Consider the following 19568-nt stretch of genomic DNA (forward strand, 5'->3'; position numbering starts at 1 on the left):
CTGTCAGTGAACCACTAACAGTGTACAGGTGTGCTGTCTTAGGTTGAGATACATACCTACCAGCAGGAATGTCAGGCACATGTACTGCACATGTACACACACAGTACATACATGCGAGCTGAAAAAAAATGGGTCACAGTAACAACTAGTACTGTCAGTTACATCTGCTTAAGAGACAAGCTATGCTTTGACCTCTTATTACATTAAAAAATATAAAAATTACCATTCTTTTCTTTTATAGGAATGCATTTTGTTCAAGTATTTATTGTGCACGTGTGTCTGTGCTTTGCCCTTGATTTCCTAGACCTTGGCGGACACAAGTAATAGGTGTGTGAGTGTGTGTGTGTGTGTCTTAGTTTTGTATTGCGTGAGAATGTGTGTGTGTAAACTGGCCACCGTTCTCGGCTCTAAGTGACAGCACCCTCCCTTGTTGGTGCATCTCTGTCTCAAAGACTAATGGCATGAGGAGAATCAATTACCACCCCACGCTGGTGCGATGGCAGTTGGGGGGAAGTGAGGAGAGGTGGGGGTCTGTGACGGTTGTAACATACTACACACTGTCCTCATCGCCCGCACACACACCACTGCATTTCATTTCAGACATTCTGGCCTAGAAGTCGCACCTCAGTGGAAGTTTGGCAATTAAGAGCCAAAGAAATGTCTGGCAGTTCCACCCAGGTGTATTTGATGTGGTATTTCTGGAGCATTTGCCCTTGAGAGGATAAGACTGTACACTTACAAATACACTAACACACACCAGAAATGCAAACACTGTTTCTCCTCGTTCCAATGTAGTGCTGTCATCAAGCCTGTGGGAAGCCTTCACCTCAAAACATATTCCGTACCAACCAGAGATACAGAAGACACACCTGTTTGTGCACCACAAATACATTGTCTGGTGAAATTTCCTTTATTTTATGATAAAAATCTAGAAAATATGCAAATAGTTTGATTTAGAGATCCATTCATAAAGCATTCCACAATACAAAGCTTTCTAAAACTGTACAAACCCTAAGGTGTGTGGACGTTTGGACTGTAAGAATGTTTTTACACAGTTCCTAGAACCATTGGCAGAAACTGTTTATCAGTGCACCAAAGGAACTGGGAACAATTTTAGCTGCCTTTTAAGAAAACTAAATTAGTTCCTACTTCAATAAAAAAAGTACAATAGGAACTAAAGTGATGTAGTTGGCAGGTAATTTACAGTATTTCTTTATTTCTCTAGTTTTAATTAGGGATAAGAGATATCCAGAAATCTAAAATCTATACTCAACTTAAAGTACAAGTAACAATTTTATAAGTAAAAAGTATCCCATGAAACAAAATACTAATAGTTACTACTAAATAGTTACCAATTACTTATACATATACTGTATACAGATGTATTAAATTATTCACCCCCCTGTGAATTTCTTTTTCAAATATGTCACAACTGATATTTAACAGAGCAAATAATTTTACACAGTACTTCCTATATTTTTTCTCCTGGTGAAAGTCTTACTTATTTTTTATCAGCTAAAATAAAAGTAGTTTTTAATGTTTAATGTCATTTTAAGGTCAATATTATTAGCCCTCTTAAGCAATGTTTATATATATATATATTGATTGTCTACAGAACAAACCATCGTTAATGATTTGCATAATTACCGTAACTTGCTGAATTAATGTGGTTAAGCCTTAAAATGCTTTAAGCTGAATAGTATCTTAAAAACTATCTGGTAAAATACTATGGTCTGTCATCATGGCAAAGATATGCGTTGTGTTGATAAAATCCTTATAAGTACTATATATATGCAACCCATCACTGGGAAACACCCATACACTTCCATTCACACACATATCGACAATTTAGCCTACCTGATCTAAGTCAATCTTTTCCCGCATGGCACCTCTTCCTGGCACAATCAGCCTCATCTCCTGTCTAAAGCATGTAGGTTATTTGCATCCCCTTGGGGCCAGAGCCTACACTGCTGTGGTCCAAGCTGCTTCTGCCCTGCATACGATGACCACATATCAGTACTACCAAGTGCAGGCGTTGGCTCAGCTGCACGAGGGTGGCTCCTACCGAGGCTTGATGCATGAGCTCTGCACCGCAACCTACTATGCTCTGCGTACCACCAAGCCAGCTAGTGGTCCAGGAACACCACCTCTGGCTAAACCTGCCAGATATGTATGATGTTGGCAAAGGTCGCTTTCTTAACGCACCCATATCCCAGGCTGGCCTGTTCGGCGACACAGTTCGTGAATTCACCCAGGAATTCACTGTGGTGAAAGAGCAGTCAAGTGCGACTCGTAAGACTGCTTCTCCTGTCGAACCATCTGCCTTGGCTACTCCTCGCCGAGGGCACCCACCTGCGGCTTCAAGACTTGCTCTGCCGTCCCCTGCCTGCTTCACTGGCTAAGCAGCAGCGTCGATCACCCCACATGGCATTCAGCGCCCCCACCCCAGGGCGCCATTAATCTGGTAAACGGATTGCAAAGTGACCCTGAAATGGGCCATCCGGAGAAGAGAGGACTTGCTCTTTCCTCGTGGAGGGCAGAGGACAGCATCAAATGTTTTTTTTTTCAACATCAGGTGGCTGGCCTTGAGGCTAATTCAGTCTGGGATGCTATGCCTTTCGGCCTGCAGGATCGGTGCACCTCGCCACAGGCTCTGAGTGTGTTAGAGGACAGGCTATTTTCTCTCACACTCTCAACTCCCCCTCAGGACCCTGGGAGAAAAGGTGAGAGTGAATTATTTGCTCCTGCTCGTCTTTGGGACCCCACGGCTCTGGGGGTGAGCTCTCCCATTCTGTGCTGCCCAGCCCGTCGCAATGGCTCATTCACATAATCAGACTCGGCTACACATTTCAGCTCACCAAAAGACCTCCCAAGTTCATGGGCATGTATTTCACCTGGGTCAGCCCTGTGTCCGCTCCCGTCTTGCATAAAGAGATTGCTGTCCTCTTGGTGAAGGATGCAATCAAGCCAGTCCCTCCAGCCAAGATGAGAAGTGGGCTTTACAGCCCGTACTTCATCGTACACAAAAAGAACGGTTAGAGCACGCCGAGCTGATGTTGGCCTGTCTGAAGAGTTCGACAGGAGAACTGTGGTGCCACTGAAATTATTTCAGAGGCTCCTGGGGCATATGGCATTTGCAGCCGCTGTCACGATGCTCGGATTGCTCCATATGAGACTGCTTCAGCATTGGCCATGCACCTGGTGGCTGTCACTCCGCTGTCCTTGGATAAACCCTGGTGAGCCTCTAGAACCAGTGTACAGGAATGCCGTCATTTTGACGGATACTTCCAGTATGGGCTGGGGGCCCATGTGTTCTGGCATGCAGCTGCAGGTCTGAGGAAAAGAACCCGCTTGCATTGGCATATCAATTGCCTGGAGCTGTTGGCAGTGCATCTCACTCTGCAACATTTTTACCAGTGCTAGAGGGGTAACATGTGCTGGTCAGGATGGACAGCATGGCGACAGTGGCGCATATCAACCACATTGGGGGTATTCGCCCTCGCTGCGTGTCTCAGCTTACTCACCGTCTGCTTCTCCGAAGTCAAATGTGGCTGAAATTTCTGCATGCCATTCACATCCCCTATGAGCTCAACCATGCAGCCGATGCGCTCTCACGGCAGCTTCCATGCCCGAGAGAATGGAAGCTCCACCCTGAGTCTGTCCAGCTGATATGGGTGCACTTCAGAGAAACCCAGGTCGACCTGTTTGCTTTTTTCAAGAGCACCTATTGCTGGTGGTATTCTTCCCTGACCGAGGCCCTCCTTGGCACGGATGTGCCCCTCTGGCCCAAGCGAACCTGGATTTCAGAACTCTGTCTCCTCGCAATGGCCCCTCTCTGGCAGACCTCTTTGAGGAAAGACCTACTTTCTCAGGGACAAGGCACCATCTGGCACCCACGCCCAGATCTCTGAAACCTCCACATGTGGTCCATAGACAGAGTGTGGAAGACTTAGGTGACCTACCGGCTGTGGTGTTAACACAATCACTCAGCCTATGCACACAAAGGGCTATCACAACAACACATACAAACACTGGGAAGGTGGTCTTCCAACGCCTTTGAACCCTACATTCGACTTAGCCACAGCCATCTCAAGGAAGCCCAGAGGACCCTCACCATCAGAAACCTTAATCCCAGCAGCCAAGGGCACGGGCCCAACCCAGGGAGAGGACATGACATAGCCATGCCGGCTTCCCGATGCGGAGGAGCTACCCAGCCACTCAAGGGCCCGGGCACGACCCAGCCACTTAACCTTCTTTATTCCTTCCAGCTCTGAGTTACTCTCAGCTTTCTCTCCCTATTCACTCACCTAACTCCCACAGGAGTTCTTCCCACCCAGAGCTTCCCTGTCACCCCCGTCCCCTCCGGCCGCTGCCACAGGAGTCTTCACTGCCCCCTCATCTTTCCCTGATTCCTTTAGGACCCTGCCCCTGCCATGGCTCTGACTCCCGCAGGAGTGTTACCCCGAGTTTCGATTCCCACAGGAATCATCTAATCGCCCCTCCCCCGGCCCTAGCTTTGTATATTATATGTCATTTCTAATAATGATATATAATGTAGCATTATTGATTTTTCTCTCTTTGATATATTTAAATAATTTTATATATATGTGCACCAAAGTATATAAATATAGATTCATATATAGTGCTGCCACCCTCAAGCTCTGTTCCCGCAGGAACACCTCCAGAGCACCAATTCTGCCCGTCACCTACAGCAGGAGTCTTCACCTACCCCTCATCTTCCACGACTCCTACCGGAGTTGGCCAATATAGCTCAACCAACCCTGAGCTGTGACAAGAGCATGAGTCATGTCACCGCCCCTCCCCGGCCTTAGCTTAAATTTATTTTCTTATACATTTATTTTCCATTTTTATTTTATTTATTCAAAATTATATATATATACCCATGCATATAAATATATATTTATATATAGTGCCGTCACCCTCAAGCTCTAACTCCCGCAGGAGTTGGTCCCGAGCACGTGATCCTCGCAGGGGTCATCGCTCAACTGCCACTCACCCTTCAGCTGGGGCCTTCACCTGCCCTTCCTCTTTCCCGACTCCAGCTGGAGATGGCACATACAGCTCTGTCTCCCACAGGAGTGCCCACGAGCTTCGACTCCCACAGAAGTCCGCAAAATCGCCTTCCCCTAGGCCCTAGATTACCCCATTTTATATATATATATATATATATATATATATATATATATATATATATATATATAGTGCTGCCACTTCCCAGCTCTATCTCCGCAAGGAGTGTTCCTCGAGCAATTTACTACCTTGGAGTCCATGCAAGCCCCCCACCCACATTCCGGCCCCCTTCTCCCCCCTATTCAGCCGGAGTCCTCACTTCCCTTCCCCTTTTTAATGACTCCAGCAAGATCCCTGTCCACCCCATGGCTCTGACTCCCGCAGGGGTCTCCCCGAGTCTCTACTCCCGCAGGAGTATTCATTGCCCACGCCAACCCTGCTCGGGCTCCAGCAGGAGCCTGTATTACCCTTTGCTCCCACAGGAGCCCCCTTTACCTTCCCTTTCTCAAAAACCACTATATCCTTATGCACTATGCCACTTATATAGCATTTCAAGCCTTTCGTCGAATACACGGCTGCTGTCCTGAGTCTCATGCACTTTGGGGAGCTCTCGAGAACCACCTGATCTCGTACACCCCTTACATGCTCTATTGACCAGGCGGGAGCCCTGGGCTCAACTATCTCCGAGCTCAGGGTTTTCTCCCGGGACAGCATGCCAAACCTGCTAACATTTGTCAAACAATATCTAAGTGTGAACTCTTGAAGTGAAGTTTTACAAACTAATTTCGAGAGGAGCACATGATATGATTGACTGCAGCTGGCCACCCATCTACAATCATTAGTTAGCCAATCAGATTAATCCAAACTCACTATAAGTAGCCTAGCTAGAACCACTCCTTTACCTTCCTTTTCCGAAGAAACCCCCCATCCACCCCTTCTCCTCCTTTACCACGGGGAGCTCTCGAGAGCCACCTGATCTCGTACTCCCCTAACATGCTCTATTGACCAGGCAGGAGCCCTGGGCTCAACTATCTCAGAGCTCAGGGTTCTCTCCCTGATCTAAGTGTGAACTCTTAAAATGTGAATTTGTGAGCATCAGTTGAGCTCAGTAAACCCACACAATCACTCATGAAAGAGCTGTTTAGCCAATCTGAAGAAACTGTATTTTCTGACCTTATGTTCATCATTTAGTTAAATAGAAATTATTAATTATTATAGTGATGCATTTTAGCAAATATTGATACCAATAATTATTGAGTATCAGTAGCACCGAATTAATATATCAACAGTGCAGCATTGACATGCACATTCCTGGTTCAATCACACAACATTTACTTATGCATTCCATCTCTATTGCAAAACACAATGAAAACACAGATTTAACCATGGCAGCCTCTGCATCCAGTTTTTTTTTTATCATTCAATTGCAGTGCATGATATCACTGTTGGCCAGCTTTTGAAATTCAGAGTTCCTTGTGACAGTGTGAATGATGTACGCCTCCAGGGAAAATAGTCTTTAGTTCCTGACCTTAGGGAATTTAGTTCTTGTCTGTTTTGTTGGCTAGTTAACTGATTTATTTTATCTTTGCCATGATGACAGTAAGTAATATTTGACTAGATATTTTTCAAGACACTTCTATGTGTCTTAAAGTGACATTTAAAGGCTTTACTAGGTTAATTAGGTTAACTAGGCAGGTTATGGTAATTAGGCAAGTTATTGTATATCAATGGTTTGTTCTTAGACAGTCAAAAAAATAGCTTTAAGGGGCTAATAATTTTGACCTTAAAATGGTTCATAAATTATCAGACATACTGTGAAATTGTCCTTGCTCTGTTAAACATCATTTGGGAAATATTTCAAAAAAAGAAAAACAATTCAAAGAGGGGCTAATAATTCTGACTTCAACTGTGTGTATATACAAACAAAACATACTGTGTGTATATATACAAACAAACAAACAAACAAACAAACAAACAAACAAACAAAAAGTAAATACATTGACAGAGCAATAATTTTTATTTAGAAATTACTGCATAATAGGGGTGTCAAAATTAATTGTTTCTCCGGTGCACTGTGATGCAGATGGTGCCAATTCGGGATCGGTTCAGTAATAGACCGTATAACTGGTTATTATGTACTGACGTCACCTTAGCTTAATATGGCGAGGGAAGCGAGTATTTACAACGCAGAAGCTCTGCAAAATTTCGCTGCATGTGTGTTTGCTGGACAGTCTTTCACTGACACTTACAGCAGAAGCCCCTAGTTCACTGCGATTGAGAGAATGAAATTTAATTTTTCTCTCTCTCTCACTGTGGCCCATTTGACCTGCTGGCTTGACTTTTCTTCTCCTCTCGGCTGTTACAGCGATACTTCTGGATACAGACATGAGCGCGTGTCTGCAGAGTTTTCTCAACCATGACTTTCATGGACCAGCTGTGATTGCTGCTGCTTTTCATCAGTGTCACTCATCTGTGAAGAGCGCCCGCGCATAAAAGCCAATCTGCATAAAAGCCTTTCTGTTGAGCGCGAGACCAATCATAGGGGTGTAGGAAAGAACTTTCTAGATAAGCGAGCGGTATATTTATATTTGTTTATTTGCTACAAATGCTCATGTTGTTTGAAGGTACAGTTTATATATCTGAGTGTTTGTATTAAATGACAAAATTGTATTACAAATAATATATAAGTATAAATATATTTATTAATTTAAATACAAGAATTGCTGTGAAAATATAAAACTGTGTATGGAAGGCATCGTCCATGCACCATGATGCAACGAGATATCGAATTGAACCGAATCGATGGCATGATAATTGTAACCGAACCGTAAGATGAGTATAGGTTCACACCTCTACTACATAATGTCTAGGTTTCATTAATTTGAAATTCTTTTTCAATTTACTTACATCTACAGTTGCTGTATTTCAAGTAAAATTAAATCATTTTATCAACAGTTTTATCGATTAAATTCATTACGAACATAACCCACATTACCCGAAGGAGGGAACAGAAATTCTGTGTCATCCTGGCACATTTGTAGAATATTGCCAGATAGCCAATGATTCTGAAGAGTAAGAAAATGGGCCAGTGAATGCCTATTAGTTGGCAGTGCTGAGCTCTCACACCTGATAGCAATATTAATCAGCTCAGTATAAAGCCATCAGCTGTGGAGAGCCCTGCACACTTTGAGCAGAAGAAGTCAAACACCACTATCAGCTAAGGGACAACTGCTGTGGTAGTGGAACACAGCTTTTCCCCTCCCTTCATTTCGTTCATCAGCAGGAAGAGAACTCTAATGCTGTGTGTCATCCTGAAACATTTGGAGCCGTGTCACCACAGCCTTGGTGAGAACTTTGCCAAGCACTGCATGAGTGCACAATGAATAATCATAACCAATGATGCAGCCATTCAATGTAACCTGGCCCTTTCTTACCTTACTTACCGTTTTTAGGGGGTCATAAAAACTTACACCTAGCTGAATTGATAAGCAGTTTTAAATAGTATGTATTTGAATCCCAGTATGCTGGGAAAACATGCCAGATCCAAAGGGCAAAGATGCTGCGGAGGCGTCATGCTACCCATCTGGGCAGACCTGGTGATGATAAGGACATATGGGCTAACTCAAATTGGGGGGAGTGCACAAACAGTATGAGGAGATGGTTAGCAGGAAGGGAAGACACCTAGAAGGGGGAACTTTACTGCTGCTGAGTGATGTGTATGGCATCGCCAGCAGGGATCACAAATATCAGGCACCGAACCTTATAATGCAAGCTGACCGAGCAGGCAAACCAACAACGTGATGGGACACGGCTTGTGTATGTATTAGGTATTGCCCAGCCCGCAGCTCTACAGAGGTTTGCTTTAGAGGCAGTGCATGCTAATGTCTGGGCGTGGGTGCCAGATGGTTCCTGTCCCTGAGAAAAAAGGTAGTTCCACAAAGGGATCTGCTGTCCTGAGGAGTGAGAGTTCAGAAATCTAGGTCTAGTTGGGCCACAGAGGTGCAGCTAACAAGACCTGCTCCTCGTCATCTCTGACCTTGCACAGTGTCTGTGTGAGCAGGCTCACTGGGGAAACGTGTACTTGTGCATGGGCCAGCTGTGGACCAGCACATCCGTGCCGAGGAGCCCTTGGTCAGGTAATAAAACATCTGGTGATGGGTGGTCTCAGAGGAAGAAAACAGATCAACCTGGGGTTCTCCAGCTGCACATTTGAGCTTGGGAGGTACATAAATGTTGCAGTGATTTCAACCACGTATGACTCCATCGGTGCAATTCCTGCCGCACCAATCCCAGAGCTCACCCTGAGTTGCGGTGCATCCTGAGAAAGAGCAGAAGAAAAGAGATTGACTCTTTCCTTCCTCCCAGGATCCCAGAAGTACAAGAAAAAGGAGCCCCTCCTCTGGCACTTTCAGAGCCTTTGGTGATGTGCTCCAATCCTGCGAGGTGAAAGGCATCACATCCCATGCTGGCAGTGTTCGGGGTGTCACACCCAGAGAAGGAGGAAATTGCTAAAAAAAAATTGGGTGCCACGATCCGTGAGGCCAGCAGCTGGATGTTTCACTGATGTTGACGTCCCAAGCACTCCATCGAGGAAAGAGCAAGTCCTTTTTTCTCTGGGTGGCCCATCTCAGAGACGCTTCGCGGTCCATTTACTGGACTTAATAGTGCCACCTGCAGGGATCCGATGCTGCCGCTTAGCCAGTAGAGTGGGCTGGGATGGCGGACCAGGTCTTGGAGCCACAGGCGAGTGCCCTTGGTGTGAAGCAGATGAGGTAGATGGGTCAGCGAGGAGAGCAGTTTTCCGAGCCCACCTGTAGATGACTAGCCCTATCGCACTCAACTGCTCTTTCATCGCTGAGAACTAGGTGAATTCCCTGATGGTGTCACTGAACAGGCCAGCCTGGGATATGGGTGTGTTAAGAAAGAAAACTTTGTCAACGTCAAGCATATCTGCCAGGTTTAGCCAGAAATGGTGCTCCTGAACCGACTCCACCAAGTAGAGGGACCTCACAGGCAAAGATTGACAGTGATAGCATGTTTTACCTAGAGGATCACCTTGTAAACAGGTGTTTCTCCATGAGCTCACTGTGCACTGGCCTTAGGGGGTTTGCCCCGCTTGTTAGCCCCCACTTAGAAACCATCTAGTCAGTCTGGCGGCGGAGCTGTGGGACAAGCCATCTCCAACCCCACATGTCCGATTCCATGTCTGGAACCTTGCTCTCACAACCCCAAAGGGAGGGAGTGGGCCCAGGCTGTGATCGGAGCATGACAGCCCACCCTCCGTTGCCACGATGGACATCTGGTCATTGGTATCATAGAGCGAGAGGGTGACCATCCAAGAGGATGGACTGCTTCTCTCGGTTGAAGCTTGGATGGAGCGTGTCGATGAGGAGTAGGGGGCCCGGAGGCAGCGGATTGACAGAAGGGGTGGTTCGCCCTTTTTCAAGAGCTAGCCCTGATCTCAGCTGCCTAGACATGCCCTCGCAGTAAAGGCATGTGCTGCCCACGAGCACTGCATCTACATTCTGGACCCCCAGACATGCAATACAGTGCTTGTGACCATCATCTGGGGATAGGAATCCACCACATACAGAAATGCACATCAGAATGCACAGAAATACATTAGTATGACATCTTTAAAAAGACAGATTGCTTCATTGAAACTGCTCTTTTATGAACCAGTAAACCAGGGACAGAAGAAAGGACCCAGCTCGACTGCCACTGTTCATATTGTCACCCACACTGGATTGGAGTTACCTTCTTGCTTGGGAATTTATTTTTTTTTATTTTAAACTGCAAAGAAACAGTAAATAAATAACATGACATTTTAAAGTAGAAAGACTTAAAAGACACTCATGAAACACTATAGATACAGAAAAAAGACATTGAACCACTTAATCAAAATTACATTATCATTGTTTTAAAGTTTTAATCTAATAATAATATTATACATAGGAACAATGATGCTAAAATGCAAAGTGTATATGAACTAGCAAATTGAACACTTGTTAAGTTTTACCTTATATATATATATATATATATATATATATAGAGAGAGAGAGAGAGAGAGAGAGAGAGAGAGAGAGAGAGAGAGAGAGAGAGAGAGGAGAAAGAGAGAGAGAGAGAGAGAGAGAGAGAGAGAGAGAGAGAGAGAGAGAGAGAGAGAGAGAGAGGAATATTATCACAGCCTTTTCACAACTTTTGTTACGTTACATTTTTAATAAGTTTTAACAATGTGACAGTTCCCACTGTGTACAGTAGATGTGTGTGTGCATGTGTGTAACAGAGACAGAGAGAGAGCGAGAGAGAGAGAGAGAGTGTACAACAAACTCAGCTAAAAGATTTCTCTTTGAGAACTTCAAATACTTTGGCTTTTGATGTGAAGCAAAAAAGCCTTTGGGTTTCAAATGCCACACATACAAACATACTGAAGTAAGGTGGACTAAGCAATTGTTATTCGCCTGATCTTAAATGCAACGTTCAAAATATCCATCAAACAGATCAGAATTTTTCTCACACCCACCACCTTAAAAACAAGTAATGACAGGGAACATTGAGAAACAACTATATTGGATATGATTGTGATTAATCAAATACTATTTAAAAAAAAAAAATAAATATATATATTTTTTTTTTTTTTTTTTTTTTTTTTTATATAAGTTATATAACTTACATGTGAAACAATGCAGTAATAATCAGACAAGAAAAAAAAAATCTATATTAATACTCAGTTGAGCAGCCCTGATGATATATGTATCTATTGTTTTTGTTTCTTTTTTTCCTTTTTATTCATTTATTGACAAACATTCTAAGGTTGTGAAATATCTGATATTCTAATTCTGAAACTCAGCTGACATTCTGGTTCATCTTAATAATGATCAGATTATCTGATCTATGATGGGAAATGGACGCTGCCATGTTAGTAGAGGTATCAGAACTGCTATATTTACAACATGTTTATTTATTAACTTCTCCTGAATAACATAAAAAGTAAGTGCTTGGGAAACAGAAAAGAGTAAATGTTCTAATTACGTAAACAGTTTGAATATTATTAGAATAAAGAACATGGTCAGATTATGCATGAAATTATTATTACAGCTATCTTTATAGTCATCAGTGTGCATTAATAAATAGTACACTATTTAAGGGTGTAAGGCAATTTCAGATACAGCCTGAGTGTAGATGCATGACCGTCAAGTGAAGTGTTAAAATTATTTTGATCTTGAAGTTTAATTTCTAACACTCTGTGAGTTAACATTTAACTCTTTCTGGTGTTAAAGTATTTATCATACAGAGTAAAATTGAGTGTAACATGAACTTACAGTATTAAAAACAACACTTATTCAACTTAAATTATTAAATATTAAATATTAAACTTCTTAGAGTATATATTATGTATATAAAAGAATAGTTGTTAGTTTTTTTATATATATATATATATATATATATATATATATATATATATATATATATATATATATATATATATATATATATATATATATATACATGCAGGAACACACTTTGAAATGAATTGCCATTCACTGTAAAATCTAACAGCAAAACATTTACATTTATTAAATGTTGGCAGATAGCAAGTTAACAACTAAAACTGTTTAGTAAAATTAAACACTGTCAACTTATCACTGCATTAAATTAATCATAAAACAAATGAGAAATGTATATATAAAAAGGTAAAACTAAAAAATAGGCCAGGATTGTGTAGCATGAGGTAGACTCTTGTTTCTTTCGCATCATCTAGTAACAATTAGGATCTTCACACTGAACTCATTTAAATAGCCTGTCTGGTAACACAACTCTCCCATTCAACATAAAATTGTGAATCACATCCATACAACATCTGGTCCTCAAAAGCCCTTTATATAACCAGTACTTTGCTTGGTAGGTTTTCTCTCATTTGATCATGGAAACATGTTTATATAGTTGAAGTCAGAATTATTAGCCCCCCCCCCCCCCTGTTTATTTTTTCCCCCAGCTTCTGTTTAAAAGAGAGAATATTTTTTTCAACACATTTCTAAACATAATAGTTTTAATAATTTATTTCTAATAGCTGATTTATTTTATCTTTGCCATGATGACAGTAAATAATTTTTTACTAGATATTTTTCAAGACACTTCTATACAGCTTAAAGTGACATTAAAATGCTTAACTAGGTTAATTAGGTTAACTAGGTAGGTTAGGGTAATTAGGCAAGTTATTATATAATGATGTTTTTTTTTTTTCTGTAGGCTATCGAAAAAAATGCTTAAAGGGGATAATAATTTTGTCCTTAAAATGGTGTTTAAAAATAATAACTGCTTTTATTTTAGCCAAAATAAAACAAATAAGACTTTCTCCAGAAGAAAAATATTATCAGACATACAATTTCCTTTCTTTGGTAAACATCATTATTTGGAAAATATTTTAAAAGAAAAAAAAATTAAAAGGGGAGCTAGTAATCCTGACTTCAACTGTGTGTGTGTGTGTGTGTGTATATATATATATATATATATATATATATATATATATATATATATATATATATATATATATATATATATATATATATATATATATATATAATCATTTGAGATCCAGAATTACTGCTACTTAAATGGGAGGAGGGCACTTTATTTAGCCCTTGCTGCAGGACAGTCAAATCTGAAGATCACAAAAACTACACATTATAAGGCATATGTACTAATCTAACAGATAATCTTATGTTCCAGTGTGGATATTTCCAGGATCAGACAACATAATCACATTCATATTACTCTGCTTTCTGCATATAGTGAGAGTAACATATTCTGTCTGATTCGAAGCATCAAACTCTGTCAGATCTATAAAGTCTACTTGGAAATGTTCTTATATAACTTACCAAGATCGATGTGGCTTATAAAACATGTTTCTTTGGTTGTTGCAATTTTTGGAAAGACAACTTCATCCACTTTTGTGCCCTGGTCATCTGTAACTTTCAATGTTATAATCCTTGACATGAAAAACTTCTTCTAGACCACATAATACCAACATTCATTCGTACATTGAATTTCTTCAACTTATCTGGGGCCAGGCAGTGGGGGCAGCTGTCTCAGGAGAGAACCCCAGACTTCTCTATCTCCAGATACTTCCTTCATTTCCTTCAGGGGGAATTCCCATGCAAGCTAGGAGACATTGTCCCTCCAGCGTGTCCTGGGTCTTCCCTGAGGCCTCCTCCCAGTGGGACATGCCTGGAACACCTCCCTCAGTAGGTGTCCACAAGGCATCTGAAACAGATACCTGAGACACTACAATTGGCTTCTTTCAATGTGAAGGAGCAGCAGCTCTACTCCGAGCTCTAAGGGTATGTCCTGCCACCCTGAGAAGGAAACTCATTTTTTGCTTCTTGTGTTCAAGATTTTGTCCTTTTCGGTCATGACCCAAGACTCATGACAATAGGTGAAAGTAGGAACATAGATTGACCGGTAAACCAAGAGCTTTACCTTTCAACTCAGATCCATCTTTACCACAACAGACCGGGACATCAACCGCATTACTGTTGCCGGTTGCACCAATTCGCCTGTCCATCTTACTTTCCATCCTTTCTTCACCCGTGAACAAATCACCAAGATATATGAATTCCTCTACTTGGGGTAAGGAATTTCCTCCAAACTGGAGATGGCAAGCCACCCTTTTCTGGTGGAGCACCATGGCCTCAAATTTGGAGATGCTGATTCTCATCCCAGCCATGTCACACTCGGTAGCAAACTGCCCCAATGCATGCTGAAGGTCCACATCCGATGAAGCCAAAAGAACAACGTCATCTGTGAATAACACTGATTAAATCCTGTGGTTCCTGAACTACACCTCCACTGGGCCTAGGCTGTGTCCAGAAATTTTGCCCATAAAATTTGAACAGAAATGGTGACAAAGGGCAACTCTGCACTGAAACAAGCCTGACTTATTGTTGGCAATGCAAACCAAATTCTTGCTCTGGTCATACAGGGAACAGACAGATGTTAACAGAGAGCATCTGACCCCATACTCCCAGAGAACCCCCCACAGAACTCCATGAGAGACATGGTCGAATGCCTTCACCAAATCCATAAAACACATGTGGGCTGGTTGAGCATGCAGGAACTCAATTCATCTTGCCTCCAAATTGCAGCTTTATCAACATCATGACCTAAAAAATTAAAAAGAAGGATATGTAATCTAATATGCAAATAAAATAACGTTAGTGTGATTGAGAATACAATGTGTGTGTGTGTGTGTGTGTGTGTGTGTGTGTGTGTGTGCTCAATATCATGTACTCTCCTGGTCACGACTAAATTGTTACAATTTAAAACATTACAGAACTAACATTACAGGCATCAAAATGTATCTTATTAGCCGGAGAAATGTTACATGAAGCATAGCAACCATGTCAATCTTTAGGCTATCTTTAATGATGGGGTTAACAACAGACATTGGATCTAAATGCAGGTTAATAGTAGTCGGCCTGCCTGCAAGGTTCAAAACAGGAGCAGACAGTAACATGAAAATAATCCAAAAGAGAGAGCAATGTAACAGGAGAGAGGGTTGAGACAGGCAGCAAAACAATCATAAACAGTATAAAAAAAAACAGGTCAAAACAACTAGGCAAGAAAATGAAAATGTTAGAAATGCACACTTCAATATAACAAGACTCAAAAATTGGATGTGTTTGTGAGTGGTTCATGTATGGTCCATATAATGAGTGACTACGTTTACATGGACATCAGTAATCAAATTATTAGCCTTAATCTGAATAAGACAATAATATGATTAAAATGTTTACATGAGTTGCTTTTTAAATGTTTCTTTCATGATTCTGTTTTACATGTTATAATTAATATATTTTAATTATGTAACATATTTCAATTAACAACATTGCATCACCACGATATCCACACTTCATGTAATTTCAGGTGTTTCATTATTCAATTTCATTTTTAATTTGTCTACTTTAACTGTTTGGCACTTTTACTTTTTATTCAGCAACATCTCATTGCATGCTCCCGTGATAAACAAGATATTGGATGTGAGTATGAACTGCTGGAAGAGTGTACTCTTAGTGGAATATGATACTGCACGCCTCATGGGAAAAAACAACAACTTGGTAGGTGCATAGATTAGTGTCAAACAGCTGTCTGTGTATAGCCTATGCTGTCGCAAAATGTGGCGAAAATCTTACATGACCTTACTTGGATTAAATTAATAAAAAATCTTTGTTTACATGGTAGATACTTAATGTGTATAGTGATGAAATTTAAGTTTGCTCTACCTAAAGAACTTCTAAATATGTGTTTAACAATTGTAATAGTTCAGTAGTCCTAGCAACTTACAAGAGGTTTAGCTAAACTGCAATATGTCTTGGTACTCTGAAATGGTAAAAGTGTGAGTTTAAGCTCTGGCCAAAAGTTGTTTAGGAACTGTTGCAATCAAGTTGTGTTATGCTAAAATGTGATAAATATGCATGACTGAATTGACCCTTTGCTAAGCCACACCCGAAAACCACCATTCACCAATCGTGGCTTAGCAACTGTAGCTACGTGCAGGAGCCCTGTCAAGCTTTCGAGTGAGGGAAACAAGCCAAAGTGTTGTGCATATGGATTGTGCAAATCTGATACACGGTATCCTTAAAGTTTGTACGGGATGGTGGAAGTTTTTTCCTTTCCAAAACCTAAAACCCAAGAGAAGAAATGCCAGCGTGGATCAAGCTCTGTGAGGGGTGCAAAAAGAGTAGAGTTAAGTTGGTTTTGTTTTGATATTCCTGACACATTCAGTGATAGACGGCAATAACTCACACACCTCTTACCCTAAAAAGATCTAAACTGTGTTTCCTACAAGAATACAAAGCAGTTTATGTTTCCCAGCTGTCTTTTTTGCTCAATATTATGAGCACTGCTCTGTTTAAACCCTCGCCATAGTAGTCATACTAATAGCAATCATATTTCCATCTGTTTCAAGCTACGAATATTTAAAATTACAAATCAACAGAACAAAACTGTGATGTGATCACAAACTGAGCACTTGCGATCAATATACTTCACTTCAATATACTTAAGCTGTTTTTCAGTCATATACTGTATAACCCCCATGTCCAAAGTTACAATTCACTGATGTTTTCGTCTGTCTTTTAAAGATTTAGTCATAGATGATGACGTTATACCTGGTTAGTGTCTGCTTTTATATTTGGTGCCGGATTAATATTTGCTGGTAAGGAAAATCTATTTGTTCACTTCTGCTATTTATACTTTGATTTGCATTTCAGTATATTTATTTTGTCCACTTAACTGCAAATTAGAATAGAAAAGGTATAAAAAAAACCACACAAACAAACTGACAGTATGTACTATACATTGTTATGGGTCAATGATTGTAATATTCGGCACAAATCCATCAATTTCGCCTTTCTGGCTGTTCTTTCTATGAATGAATTATGTAGAAGCACTGCCCATGCGTGTTTCCTCGTTGGTCAGTAACACTATATTTCATTGCACAACAACTAATCTATCAGGATTTTTGGCTAAAAAAGAAAAATCAAGGTTTAATTAGTTATTATTAGATAAAAATTTCACCTATCCTGCTGTGCATGAACTAAGCTGTTGAATGGTCAGCGAATAAGGCGGCTAGACTAACCTAGCTTTAATTTTGATAAAATGTTCTAATCGGTTACCTATTATGTCGTGAATATACCCCTGTAATGCATACTGCAGTCCTTTTTTGTCTGGCTTTCTGGGATATCTCACCTGTTCGCCAAAAATTACAAATTATATCCCTGGCAATGTCTGATACCGGCACATACGTATTGTAATAGACATGCCAGGCTTAAAAGCTTGACAGGTGTAGCAACAGTAACTAAGGAGGGCGGGGCTTAGCAAAGGGTCAATTGTCATTTTGCAAGATTTGGTCTACCTGTTGAGTTCTATTTTGTGTCTGTTTGTGTGTGTTCAAGATATCCATATGTGAGTAGATTATCACTATATGAATTGTTTTAACCCAGAGTATTTCCTTACCAGTAAAATAAGCACACAAACCACACAACAATAAACACTTCCAAAGTGTTTTCAATGAAAATAGTTGAAGCAGGGTTTAACCACACACACACATGAATTATGCGATGAACCTGTGTTTAAAGCAGTACTTCAGATACAAATGTCATTGGTAATACTGTTTCTGCTTCTGGGGTTGGAGAGTCTTTCGGGAAGTGATAAGTGTGTTCTGACTGTCATGGCTCTGAGGTCAGCGTTTGAGACACTGGTTTGAACCGCAGCGTTTTACAAGATTCCAACTATGTGAGATGCTCCATATACTCATCTCTGGGGAAGCCACCACAGTCCGGGTGGGACACTTCACACACACTAAACACCCTCCAAATGCAGACTAGGCTGACGGGGGAACATAACACTGATACACCCAGGGCATTTTCTTTGTCTTTATTCTGTACTTATAATGTCATTGGTAGGAAAAAATGAGATTTTGTTGTTTTCATTACATTTCAGTGCTGTCTGAATATTTTGTCAAAACTTATATTGCTTCTTTGAATTGCACCAACCATTTGTACTGTATGTTATTCCTTAAATTATAACAAAGTCAGCACATGGGGCCAAAATGGTTAGAATCACCATGAGGCGACACTCAATAGAACGCTCCATTGCAACTGCACCGCCCAGCAGCAGCTCTGCAATTCCGCCATTATGGAGTAAAAGCGACTGGCCATCCATTGGGACTTTTTGTTGTTGCGATGGCAAGCGACTGCTTTGTTTTTTGGTTATTTATTTAAAAAAGCACATTAAAGTTGAAATACAACCCTGAAGACGCCAATACACTTACAATCATAAACTGTGATTATCAGCACTTTTAATAGTTTATTAATAGTTTATTTTATTGTTTAATATAATCTAACCGTTTTTGTTTTCTTTAAAGTGTCACTTTTAGGTGAAATTACTTTAAATTGCTTTAATTTAATAGTTTACGCACTGGCATGATACATATTAATACTGACATGTTAAATTAAATTAACATGACTAAAATGGGATGTTCATAACAGACTGACAGTACACTGTTGGTTGGAGTATTATGTTATAATAGTACATAGTATTTTTTCCAGTATTGTCTGTTAAAAAAAGACTAATAAAGTTTTTTATTTAAAAACCTACTATCTCAAAATTATTTATATATATATATATTTTTTTTCATTTTATTCATTTTTAATGCTGTCATTAAAAATCATGGAGGCCGTACAAACTACCAGATAATGTAGTTTACATTGTGTATACTCACTTTTGCTTCATCCTAATTTAAGTAAAACAAACAAAAAGTAATTAAGTTATTTTGTTAACCTTACTTTTATGTTATATGTAAAACGGATATTTTAGATATCAGATGTATTAAACTTAGTCTTGTCAACATTTTGGAAATTTCATTGGGATATTATTTTGAAATGTTACTTTTCAGAGGGAATGTACTCATTTAAATCATTTTTAACTCAATATTTTAATTCATTCTGTCTAATGTTAGTTATCCGTGCTGTTGT

This window comes from Danio aesculapii, chromosome 19 (assembly GCF_903798145.1).
Source record: "Danio aesculapii chromosome 19, fDanAes4.1, whole genome shotgun sequence".
Classification (NCBI taxonomy): domain Eukaryota; kingdom Metazoa; phylum Chordata; class Actinopteri; order Cypriniformes; family Danionidae; genus Danio; species Danio aesculapii.